The sequence below is a fragment of the Pteropus medius genome, unplaced genomic scaffold, assembly GCF_902729225.1.
Source record: "Pteropus medius unplaced genomic scaffold, Ma_sr-lr_union100, whole genome shotgun sequence".
NCBI classification, from domain to species: domain Eukaryota; kingdom Metazoa; phylum Chordata; class Mammalia; order Chiroptera; family Pteropodidae; genus Pteropus; species Pteropus medius.
In genome coordinates this window covers 10,194,977-10,207,807 of record NW_024355990.1, presented here as the reverse complement: position 1 = coordinate 10,207,807, position 12,831 = coordinate 10,194,977, and the positions used below count along the sequence as shown (strand labels likewise).

At 41.4% G+C, this 12,831-nt stretch overlaps 1 protein-coding gene and 1 pseudogene across 13 annotated transcripts in view; one reads left to right on the top strand and one right to left on the bottom strand.

Annotated features, from left to right (window-relative positions):
• CEP112 (centrosomal protein 112) overlaps positions 1-12,831 on the top strand; it is a 327,899-nt gene that overhangs the window by 290,805 nt on the left and 24,263 nt on the right. The window lies entirely within an intron of this gene.
• LOC120600512 (uncharacterized) lies at positions 5,813-5,931 on the bottom strand (annotated as a pseudogene).

Genomic DNA, 12,831 nt, shown 5'->3' with positions numbered 1-12,831 from the left:
TGCATTTTATTTATCAGGAGATCTCTGAAGTATTGTTTATCTCAATAATTTATTTACTCACCCTTTTGGGCTTTTACAGGCATGTGCTGGACAATGATAGATGCTGAGAAGAAACAAAAATGAATGGGTCACAGAGCAGTTTCCAGTCTTACAGAGCGGAGGAGGAATATATAAAGTGTAGGCTCCAGGCATGGAATTTAGAGTAGTTTTTTTTTCCCCTTCTAAATGGCTCAGAGGCTCAGAATCACAAGCGTAGAGAGAACACAGCACCGGTCCTGCCGTCCGCCCTCTCTGGCCCCATGAGGAAGGAAGGGGAGCATCTTTCGCTGGTAGAAGGTCAGGGTCCCACCGCCTCAGGCAGGGCTTGGAGCTTGCCGACACACGGCCGTTTCAAGAGCCTGCAGCCCTCAAGGGAACCGGGTCCTCGTGGGCAATCGGAGGAAGGGCAGTGCCCCGGCCAGTCCCCAGGGGCACCTGGGCTCCTGCCGGAGCGCCTCTGAGGCCTTATGGCCAGTGTGTTCGAGCAGCTGCTGCTTTAGTGTCGGGTCTTGTCTGCTGTGTCCTGGCATCAAGGGTCTGGGTATTGCAGGCTCGGGTAACCCATAAATTGTCTTAAAATACAGCGAAAAGCCAGTCATGATTTAACATTTCCAGCACAGCTTTGCAGCAGCCCACTTTATATTTCAGTCCTAGACATGTCCATTAATTTAGAAGAGAATCCAGTGAGCGAAGCCTGTCTCAGCGGAAATCGCATGTATTTGGGGAGGGAGCAGAGGTTGTCCCAGAGGCTGCTGTGGGGAGGGGAAACAGGAGAGGCTTCAAGGACAAGGGTGACCCAGTGGAGAAGCGCCGCCGGTTCTAAGTCCTCCTCTGTCACTAGTAGAGTAGTCACGTGGTCTTGGGCAAGCCACTTAAGCTCAGCAGGTGTCAGGTTCTCAAAATGTCAGTAATAATACCTTCCCACAGGGTCGACATGAACGTCAAAACAAGATGAGTGTGTGAGAGATACTTCAAAAACTATAAACCGTAATGCAGATGCAATGTATGTAGCTATAATTATTCACGGAGGAGAAGGGGACGTGTGAGCTAGACGTCAACAGAGAGAGAGGACATTGGAACAGAATGAGGGAAGACGTGAAGCTAAGACCAGAGAATTAGCTTCATTCATTTGACCATCAAAGAAAGAACAGAGCAAGCCTTTGCTACCAAGCGCTGTGCTCGGCCATTGGCGGCTGATCTCGGATGCAGTGCTGAAGAATTCACTCATTGGTCAGAAAGCGGTTGTCAGCACTGAGGATTTTTTTCCTGTAATTGGGTTTTACATGGTTGCGTTTATACTTTAAAAAGATTAACTGGCAGCAGATGAGATAAACAAGAGATAAAAAGAGACATTCCGAGGTCGTAGCACTAAAATTCACATCCCTAGTCACAAGAGAAATCAAGGAGGTTTGGGCTGGGGACAGGCGTGCCTCCTTCTCTCGTGCTTCGTGATGTTTTCTACAAACCGAAAGCGAGACCCTGCACCAGCAAAGCGGTGACCACTCGCCGTACCACGATCCTCGCTCTGCTGCAGCGGAGTCGGGACCGAACCCACCGTATCTCCAAGGTACGCCTGTGTCGTCGAAAGGAGTAGAAAGAAAGGAATAGGTGTGAAGACTCACTTAAAATGCACAGAACACAGAGATTTAGAGGGCAAAAGAAAGGACCGTGTCAAAAATAACACCAAGGTTTCGAACCAATAAGCTAGTGTACAGTCAGCAGTGCTAGCATCACTTTTTAGACGTTGAGCCTGAGATGCTAGCAGCAGGGCATTCATTTGGCGACGTGTAGTTGAAAATCTGAATCTACAACTCAAGGAAGAGCCCTAGGAATGTAAACGTGTCTGAATCATCGTGAGGAGCAGATATAGCAGAAGCTCACAGATGTGGGCGACACGGACAAGGAATTGCAGAGAGAGAGAGAGATAAGAGGGCCGTGGGCAGACCCACGAGAAGGACCATACTGAAGGCACCAAAGAAAGCGGGGGAGGGTACAGAGAGGACCGAAAAGGAACGAATGGTCAGAGAGAGAAGAGCAGAGCCAGAAGGCTCTGATGCCATGACAACCAAAGAAAGTTACCTGCTGGACTGGAAGCTCCTGAGGACAAGGACCCTACTGTCATCCACCAGCATTTGCCGAACTGAACTGCTCTGTAAAGCCTGAGTGCCCTGCGTCTCTCCGTCAGTGACCTTGCCCACCCCGTGTCCCTCTATCGTCTGGGCTCCTGCAGCATTTTCCGTGACCGCTAGGAAGTATTTTCCCATCAGGCTCCTATGACAGAGGAGGTGGGCTCCTGAGCTGGGACCGTGTCGTCTTTGTCCTTATATCTCAGCATTTAGCCTAGCGCCTGGCCCGTGGCGCGCTCAGTGAATTCATGGAAGGAGGAAAGGAAGGAGTGAGGGAAGGAGACAGGAGAGGAGGAAGGAGGGAGGGAGGACTCACTGCATCACACGCTACAGGGAGTTTAAGGACGAGGAGCCCAAAAGCCACCAAACTTGGGCGATTACAGAGCCTTCGGTGTTGTGCCTCCTAAATACATTCTAAGTAGAGTTTTTCTAAATATATCCTTGAGTAGACTTTTGTTAAAATACATGTCGTAGATATTCTTTTATAATTTTCATCTGGAGTGAGCAGGGTCATTGAGCCTTCTCATGGTTTATCAGCTACTCCTCAGACATCATGGCCCCAAAAGGGTACGTACACCAGGGACACCAAGAGAAACCACAGTGCCAGCTCCCTGTCCCTGCAGCCCACCTTTCCTGTTGTTTTTCCCCTCGGTCATTTTTTTCAGCTTTATTGAGGTGCAATTGACAAATAAAATTTTATCTATTTAAAATGTACAACATGAGGGTTTGATACACATTGTGAAATGATTGCTACAATTTTGTTAATTAGCACTGGTATCACCTCACATAATTAATTACTTTCTTTGCGTTCGATGAGAACACTTAAAATGTACCCCCTTAGCAAGTGTCAAGTATACAACACGGTGTCGTTAACTGTAGTCCTGATGCTGTACGTGAGCTCCCCAGAACCATCTTAGAACTGGAAGTCTGTACCCTCTGACCAATGCCCACCGTGTCCCCCACCCTCCAGCCCCTGGGAACCACCGTTCTACTCGTTTCTATGAGTTGGACGTTTTCCTTTCTTTCTTTTTTTAATTCCACACACGCCTGAGATCCTCTTTCTGTCTGGTTTACTTCTCTTTGCACAGTGTCCGCCAGGTTCATCCATGTCGTCACAAGTGCCATACGGCCCACCTTTCTGCTCGTCTCTAAGGGCAGATTTTCCTTCCAGATCCCTCCCCTCAGAACGCCAGAGCAGGAAGGATACCAGCAAAGCCCTTTATTTTCTCTACACAGAAACTTAGCATTCTGCTGCCTCCTTCCCAGGTCCCCGAGTTTAAAGAATAAAATGCGGTCTCTTCGGTATCAGTAGCTTTTGGGTAGTGTTAGACATTTCTAGAAGTACTTTAGCTCCTTCTGCCTATGATACCATTATAACTGTTTCATTCATATTCCCAAAGAATTTATTTGCCTCCCACAGTGGCTAGTGATCTAGCAGAGAGTAACATGGATTTGAGGAGAACCGACATCGATATATTGAAAGCTTTCATTTGGGTAGCACTGCTTATCTTTAAACCACCTCAGTCATCATCAAGGGTAACCCACAAATCCATAGAGTCGCAGACAGCCTTACGGAGGAGGATGCTATGTAGACAGAAAATCAATTAAGCAATAATCGTGACAACTGTTGAAAGGAAGAATTGGTCTTTTACAGATTTCCAAGCCTTTAATTTCCATTTTCCATAACGGATTTTAAAACTTCACAGTCTTAGCTGCTATTGGCTAACTCATCTGCAGTGAAATCTATTTAAAAGTCCCAACAGCTCAAAACTATGTTTTATTCCAAAGCATATTATGAAAACAGGGATAATAATTGCAACAGAAATTTAATTCAAAGACTTTTATTGGCTTTTCATGTGTAATGGTTATTATTCTGGCTTGTTTCAAGTAATTTTAATAACCACAGTTTATTTACAAAATTCAGACTAATTCTTTTGTTCCCATGCCAACAAAATACATTTGTTCCCAGACAGCTGGTGTGATGCATCATTCTAAAATTTGAGTTGTTATGAGGGATACAACCACATTTAATTTTGGCCCCATCTTACTGTCAATGAGAGTTGGAATACATGCCTGTTTTCTCAAAAACACGAATCACAGTGTCAGGGACATGAATATTTTCATTAAAGTATACATCTCATCAAAACGTTCCTTGTAAGTCAGTTATTCTAGTAGATTTTAGTGGCAAAGCAAGTTAAACATTTATACCCCAAACCGCCACTACAAACTATACACGGTGATCACAGGGCCATTTTAAGGGATAACCGAAGCAGCTCTTCCGGGGCGAATGGGCCCTGCGTTTCCTTGTGGCTTTCTCCAGTTCTCTTTGTTTTTAACCTCACTGGGCTTGTTGTGCTGGGGGGGCAGGGGCAGGGCAGGTCCCCAAAGCGCCTGCTGCATGTTTTTAATCCTGTGCTTTGCTGACATAACAATTCCAAGTGTCAGCAGAGCACCCACTGCGTCATTGCAGCTGTTTTTCCATGAAGCATTTTCTGCATTGTTGAAGTGGCTCTTCATCCAGTCAGTGAACACTGGGGGACAATGAGGACGGGGCGAGGGCCGCTGGGCTGCCGGGGCTCTGACCCAGCGCTGCTGGCAGTGCCTGCCGAGGGCTGCTGGGTCTCATCTTTCACTCCTGTAATGAAGTAATGTGATAATACATTCTCATTTCTTTTGGTCTGATTTTTTTTTTTCCCTGACAGTTTTGGCTTTAATTTTAGTCTTCTTAAAAATTATTTTTAATCCAAAAATGACTTAATCCAAACGATTTACTCCAAATCAATAAATTATGGAAGCGCTTAAAAAAAAAGGCAGGAACAAAAGCTTTAAACCAAGTTGTGTTTTATACTGCCTTTTATAATAGGTGGAGGAGAAGAATTATCAAGAACTAACCTGATTAATATAATCTCCTGGGAAGATAAAAAGGAGACCGTATCCCTGAGCAGTGTCCTATCAAGGCTTACCCTTCTGGCAGCTACTAAGCCCTGAATTCATGGACTCGAGTGAACAGCTGGAAAGAGGAAGTAAAAGAGGAGATAAACACAGAGATGGTACAAGAGGGTGTGAGTCGGCTCGCTACAGGAGAGAAATGCTCGCTATTTACTGTGCTTGTCACGTTCAGAAAAGAGTATCAAATATTCTAAGATGGCACTTAACTTGCAATTCCTTTTCCGCCATATTCCAGACAGAAAAGATCGCATTTTCCTGTCGAGAAAGGGCTATTGTGAGGTAGAAGCAACTGAAATTGTTTGTTGTCAAGCAAAGGACAGAGCAGAGGTATTTTTAGAGGCACCAGGTGTATATTAATTTCAATTAGAAATGAGGAAAGAAAGGTGATTTTTTTTTTAATACAAAGAAAAAGTCAGAAGTTTAAAAGATCATTTGAATATACTTTCCATGTAGATAACCTTTTGGATTTCTATATAGAATTAGAAGACATAGTTTCAGTTGGAAAAAATATTATAATAAAATGTTCAAGTGCAAAGAATGAATCACATGGAAAAATTAGAACTAGTGAAGAATATATCTTTTTTTCATATTTTTATTTTATTTTGTTTTGTTTTAGGTGAGGCAACCCTTGGTTGACCTCACAGATTGCATGGACCTTGTCAGCTTACAATCCCTTATTTATTTTTTTTATTTTTTTACACCTACAGCACCTGGTCTTCCTAGGTGGTCTCCCATCCAAGTGCTAACCAGGCCCGACCCTGCTTAGCTTCCGAGATCAGACGGGATCAGGCTTGTTCAGGGTGGCATAGCTATAGATGAATATAACATTATTGACGTTATTGAAATTTTGTGAAATATAAGGCCTATTTTGAATCAGACAGCCTAATACTCGGTTCTGAGTGTATAGACACGACTCAGAAAACTCGCCCTCTAGGAGCTTCTATTATTTATAATAGAGGAAAACAGACTCCGTGCCCTGCTGGTTCTTAGCAGCAGCAGCAGCAGCAGAAAGGAGTCAGTGGGCTGACAGCACTTCGGGCCTGACACCCCCTATAGAAACAGCAGCAATTTTTTTTGTTTTTCTGTCCTTCATCTTTAAGGTTTTATTTGAATGAATGTCCTTGCCGAAAGAATGGAGAGAAATGGGAGACTAGACTGAATTACCCCAAATGCTTCACTTAGCACGTAAGATTGAGAGATTTTATTTGACTTGAAAAACAAGGGAAGATAAATGAGATGGTAAATCCGAACGTGCCATGGTAACTAAAGGACAGCTCAGAGTGAACTCTTCTTCTAAACCCATAAGTGACACTTCAGCATTTCGGTTCAATCCACCAGATATTTACTGAGCACCCACTATGTACAGATTGTTTATTGTCTCTGACATATGTCAATGAACAAACCAAAAAAAATCCTTCATCTCGTGAAGGTTACATTTTAGTGATAGGTTCTTCATAGCCTTTTGCATTTTTGTATGAATTTATACTTCACTTGTCAATTTCTAATAAGTCTTCCAGTCCATGATCATAGTATATCCTTCTACTTTATTTACGCATTCTTTAATTTTTCTGTTATATTTTTGTCATTTTACACGAAAGTGTATCTTACACATCTTATGTTAGATTAATTCTTATGCACTTGACATATTATGATACAATTTTAATGGCATTATTTTTAAATTTTTATTTTCTCACAGTTTGTTGGTGACATACAGAAATACAATTGAGTTTTGTACAGATTCCCTTTGTCGCATAAGGAAGTTTCTTTCTATTCTTACCAAGAGTCTTTTTTCTTTTTTAAATTATAAATGGATGTTCAGTTTTCTTAAATGCCTTTTTTCATCTTTTGAAATAATCATACATAGTCTGTCCTTTATTCTGCTAATGCACGAACTTGATTGATTGATTTTTCTAACATTAAATCTGCATTGCGTTTCTAGAATAAGCCCATTTTGATCATGACGACATCTTTTTTTACCTTTTGCTGGATTTTGGTATGCTAATATTTCGTGTAGGATTTTTATATCTGTGTTTATGAGCGAGATTGACCTATAATTTTCTTTTATTGTAATGTTCTCACTAAATTTTGTGATCAAAGTTTGTAGGACTCATAAAACAAACTGTAATGTTCCCTGTTTATCTGTTTTCTGAAATAATTTGTGTACTATTGATATCATTTTATCTTTAAATATTTGCTAGATGAAGCCATCTGGATCTAGAGGTTTTTTTGTTGGAAATGTTTCATTTAATTAGGGTATACTTTCTTTAGTGGTTATAGTATTCAGTTTCTATTTTAGCTTCTGCCTAATTCTTTCTCTCTTCTCTTTTTGGGGCTATAATTATATGTATAATAGGTCTCCTAACTTTGTTCCCTGTGTTCTGTATTCTGGAGATTGTGTGTATGTGTGTGTGTGTGTGTGTGTGTGTGTGTGTATACACATATACATATATATAATTTTTTAATCCAGCTTCTAGTTTACTATTCTCTTCTCAGCTGTGTCTAATCTGCTATTAAACTCATCCTTGGTTTTGGTTATTATATTTTCTAGAGCTGGATTTTCTACTTAACTCCTTTTTAGTTTCCTATTCCGTGCCAAAGTTCACGACGGTGTTTTGTTTTTTGTTTTTCTTTTTTTTTTCTGTTGTTGTTGAACATATTTATCTTGGTTTTTCAAAATCTATGTCTGATAACTATTATCTAGAGTTCACATGGGTCTTACTTCCTTGTCCTTTGTTCCTCTTGGCTTTTGGTCTCATTGTCTTGCTTTCTTGTGAACCTGGCTATTTTGGGTTGAGTGCCAGTTATTTTATATAGAACTTTATAGAAATAATTTGAGACCTAGGGCGATGTTAATTTTTTTCCAGGGAGAGTTTACATTTGCTTCTAGGTAGGCAGGTAGTGGCACTTGCCATCTTGAATGACCTTAATCCATTTTAAGGGACTGAGATGATTTGAAGTTAGACCTCAGTTCTCCAGAGGGCTGGCTGGTCTATTTCCAGTTCACTCCTACTCCGAAGTGTAGCCTTTTGGGATTTTACCAGTCAGTCCCTTTTCGTGAGCCCTGGACTGCATGCATTTGTGTGCATGCTGTGTGTGTGTGTGTGTGTGTGTGTGTGTGTGTGTGTGTGTGTGGTGCTGTTAAAAGATCTGTTCAGTTTCTCAGCCTCTCACCACCCGCTCTAGGATTGGCAAAGGCCACAGTGTAAAAATGTCCGCAAGTGCCAGACTTAGAAGTTCTCTTGATTTCTATTATCTCCAGCATCTTAGCCCCATAATTCTTCCCTGTCTCGTTAGTTCCCTGCTTTGAGGCAGATTTGGGAGAGAATTATCTAAGCTTCGATTACTAGAAGCAGAAATCTCGTATTTGCATTTCTGTGAATTGCTTGATCAAATTCATTGCTAATTTTTTTCTATTGACTTTTTCTAATTTGATCAATAGAAATTTATTTTCTTACATATTCTGATTATTAAGAATTTGCTAGTTAAATCAGTTGCAAATATTTTCTCCCACTTGCTTATCTTTTAACTTCTGTATTCAATATTTTAATTTTTTGAGAGTCGTTTTCCATTTTTTTCTTTATGACTTCTCAGCTTGCTTAGAAAGGTCCTCCCTACCCCAAGATTTAAAATATATTCTCTTTTATTTTTCTCTAATACTCTTTAAGAGTTTCGTTTTACGCATTTAACTCTTTTTATCTACCTCAAGTTTATTGTTATATGCTGTGTAGGACAAGGATTATGATAGACAGACTGTCCCCCCAAGGATGCTCATTCCTTAATTCCTGGAATAGTGAATATGTACATTACATGGGGAAAAAAAAGACTCTGCAGATGTAATTAATGTTACTAATCAGTGACCTTAAAAAAGGGAGGTTATCTCAGAATTTCAGAGTACTGAGTCCAGTCTAAACTCAGGGTCACTTAAAGGCAGAGAACTTTCTCTGGCTGGAGGCAGAATAGATGTGGCAGAGGGGGAGGGCTCAGAGAGCTTCTAAGAGCAAGAACGATTCAGTGCACCGTTGGCAATTAAGAATTAGAGGGGACAATACCAGGAGAATTGCAGGAGGCCTTCAGGGGCTGAGAGGGGTTCCCTGTCGACAGCCAACAAAGCAGTGGGGACGTCAGTCCTACAGCTGCAAGGAACTGAATCTGTCTACAACCTGAATAAGCTTGGAAGTGACTGCTCCCCCAGAACCTCTAGATGAGAGTCTAGGCCAGCCAACACCTTGATTTTGGCCTTGTGATACCAGAGCAGAGGAACCAGCTGAGCCCCCTCAGACTTCCGACCTATAGAACTATGACATAGTAAATTGGTATTCTTTCAAGCTGCTAAATTTATGGTAATTTATTGCAGCAACAACAGAAAACTAATACAGGGGTCTTATGTTATTAGTTTACTTCCAAAGAGATAGCCAGTTATTAGTACCATTTATTGACTTGAGATATTCTTCTGCCGTTTATACGAAATGCTGCCTTTATCAAGAGTCAAATTTTCCATATATACATGAATCCATTCGGGCCTTTGTATTCTTTCCTAATACTCCATTTCCTGTGCCAATTTGAGTCGAATATCATGGTGCTTGAGAGCATGAACTCTGGAGCCACAGTGCCTGGGTTCAGATCCCCCTGTGCCACTTCCACTTACTTCCTATGGGACTTTGAGCGAGTTACTTTAATTTTGACCTCAGTTTCCCTGCCTTGAAAATGGGTTAGTCACAGTACACACCTCATTAAATTGTTGTGAGGATTGGCAATCGTTATAAGTAATACTTTTGGAAGAGACCTAGTGCGTAGTAAGTGTTATCTGTAGGGGAAAGGCCTCTCTTGTTATCCTTTTTTTTTTTTTTTTAGAATCATCTCATTCTTGAGCATTTGCACTTTCATATGAATCTTAGAATAATTTTGCCGACTTCCATTTTTTTAAAATCTGGTCGTCTGGTTGGAATTGCATTGAATTTATTAATTGGTCTGGGGAGAATTAACATCTTTGCAATATTGAGTCTTCCCATTCAGGAATTTTGCATCTCTTTGCATTTCATTAAATCTTCTGTGTCTTTTAGTACGATTGAAATTTATCTTTTGAGAGATGTTGTACATTTCTGACTAAATTTATGTCCAAGTATATTACGGCAGTTTTTTCCTTTCGTGAATTTTCTCTGTACATTCTCCAAAAAGTTATTGCCAGTGTTTACAGAAGTATTCATATTTTTTGTTTATATATATCCAGCCAACCAGAACTACTACTATCAATATTCTAATGATTTTTCAGTTGATTGCTTAAATGTTTCTAAGTAGGCAATTACGTCATTCCTAAATAGAGGTGATTTTTGTGTCTTCTGTTCCATCTTTCATCTCTGTTTTGTTATTGCACAGGCTAGACCTTTAGCTCCGTTTTGAGGCGTAGCAATGATAGAATGTGTCTTTGTCTTTTACTCGTCTTTAATGGGAATGCTTCTTAGGTTTCACTCAAGCATTTTGGTTTCTGAGGGTTTCGATTAGCTACTATTTGTTGGGTTTAGACACACCACCTTCATTATAATGATTTGTGTTGTTTTATCATTTCCCACGAGACTAGGACTCCTTTGAAGGCAGAGGATATATTACAGTGGAAATGCACACGCACACGTATATGTATATACATCTGCCCCATAGTCCGCTTTCACCGCAGAGAAGATAGAGAGTGTCTATCGGGATAGGGGACTTAGACAATTAGAGAGACACACAGAAGGCCTTAGAGTCCTTTTGAACATGCAGGGTGGAAGCGGCACTCCCTTCCAGCTTGTCCTTTCATCGACCACGGCGTCTTCCTGGCCCACGCACACTACACCTCCACGGGATTTCTCAGACACCGGGTAGGGTCCCCATCTCCAAGGCGTGGAACCTGCCCATATTCAGGGGTCAGATGGTACTTCTCCCCTTCCCGCACGTTCATACTTCCCCCCAGCTCCACTCTGGAGCCCTTAGACTGTGATCAGGGGTCTCTTTTCTGCGCTATCACCCTGTGGTCTGACCTTTAGATTCCTGGCCGGCTGACTGCTGTTTTCCCTTCTGCCACCTGTTTATAGCATTTCCCTTTCGACCAGCTGCGTATATTTGTTTTACCCACTGCCGCACAGCCACACAGCCTCGACAGACCCCGAGAAGGGCATTTCCCTTTAGAAATAGCAGCAGACATTTCTTTATATATTTATATCTTAATGTATTATACCTATTATATTCATATTCTTTATTTGTTATAATAGTAAGTTATTCTTTTGAGGACAGAGATAGGAGTTCACTCCCCAATCGTTTGCCTTGAGCTTCATCTTGGCACCTGCCCCGACCACGGCATCCACACAGTGCTTTGCAGAGTGGGCATTTGACTTCTTGATCAGTGACTATATGAATAATCCATTCCATGAGTTTTTGGGCTCTGAGTTGGCTGGCAATCAGATTTATTATTCTGAAGCAGTGTCTACTTAGTTTTCATTCATCTTTAAAACTGCTAAAATTTGCTTATGCGTGTACTATTTTAGTGAAGTTTGTCAAAAATTTGTTGTAACACGTGTGAAAATTATGTTACTTAATTGTGGCTGGTTCCACTTCTTTGCGAGCCATGGCATTTAGGAACATGTGAGTCTAGGACAAGACAAGGTTAGCTTGAAGCTCGAAGAACGCATGATGTGTTTTATAGTTGGCTCTTTTTGGTATTTTGTTTTTAAACAGGTGACAAATAACGATAAAAATGTTTGCATTTGTGTATACAAAGATGTTGCCAGCAAATAGGAAACTTCCTGAGAATTTAAATTAAGAGGTTTTATTTTTATTTTTTCTGAGTTGTAACAATATACAGAAACTAACAGGATCCAAACAGTGAGTTGAAATCCTGCCTGTTAAGAAATCCTGGCTTTGATATATATGCAGCTATATTAGGGCATAATTAGAGCATATTTTGAAAATGACAGAACACAAAAATTTTACACCCTCATAAGCATCAACAAACCTCAAAGAAGGTATGCTTCCCCGAAAGGAGAAACAAGTTATTTTCAACAGGAGAAGGCTCCTATTCACACAGTAAACACTTGTCGTGCACCTACAGTGTGCCAGAGATGTCAACCAGGCGGGGTCGCCTTTCCCCAGAGGAGCTCCTAGCCCAGTGCCCGAGACCCTTAGAGTTAACTTGTAGTGGTTCGTTAGCCCCGCGCCATCCTATCCTTCTTCTCAGACCCCACCTATGCAGTCTCTCGTTGACTTCTGGTCTTTGGCATCACCCTCTATCTTAGGTAACCTGTTTCTGGTCTCTCTCTCCTGCTTCTCAGCTGTACGTTCTCTCGTCTTCATTGGCTTCAGCAATCTGTGTTGTGATGATTCCCCAATTTCTATCCTGAGGGCAAAACTCCTTCTCAGACTCAAGCTCTACGTTTGTGTCTGCGTGATGATACATGGATCTCAATCTTATGCATCAGACTCCAGAGTCTAAAACCTAAGTCTTTAGAAAAAAACTCTGTGCTGCTAAATCTAGATTTTAGAGTTGATTAAGCAGTTGAGTTTCAATGTCACGACAGCTTTAAAAAGGAAGGGAAATGAGTCATTAATAGGCAATAGTAATAGATTCATCTTAGTACCAGGCGAAGTCAAACTGGTGTGTGGGTTCGGTGCCAAGAGAAGGGCCAGCCGCCTGCCTCCTAGAATGTTCCCCCCACCTACTTGCAGGAAACTGAAGTTATGGGGCGGGGGG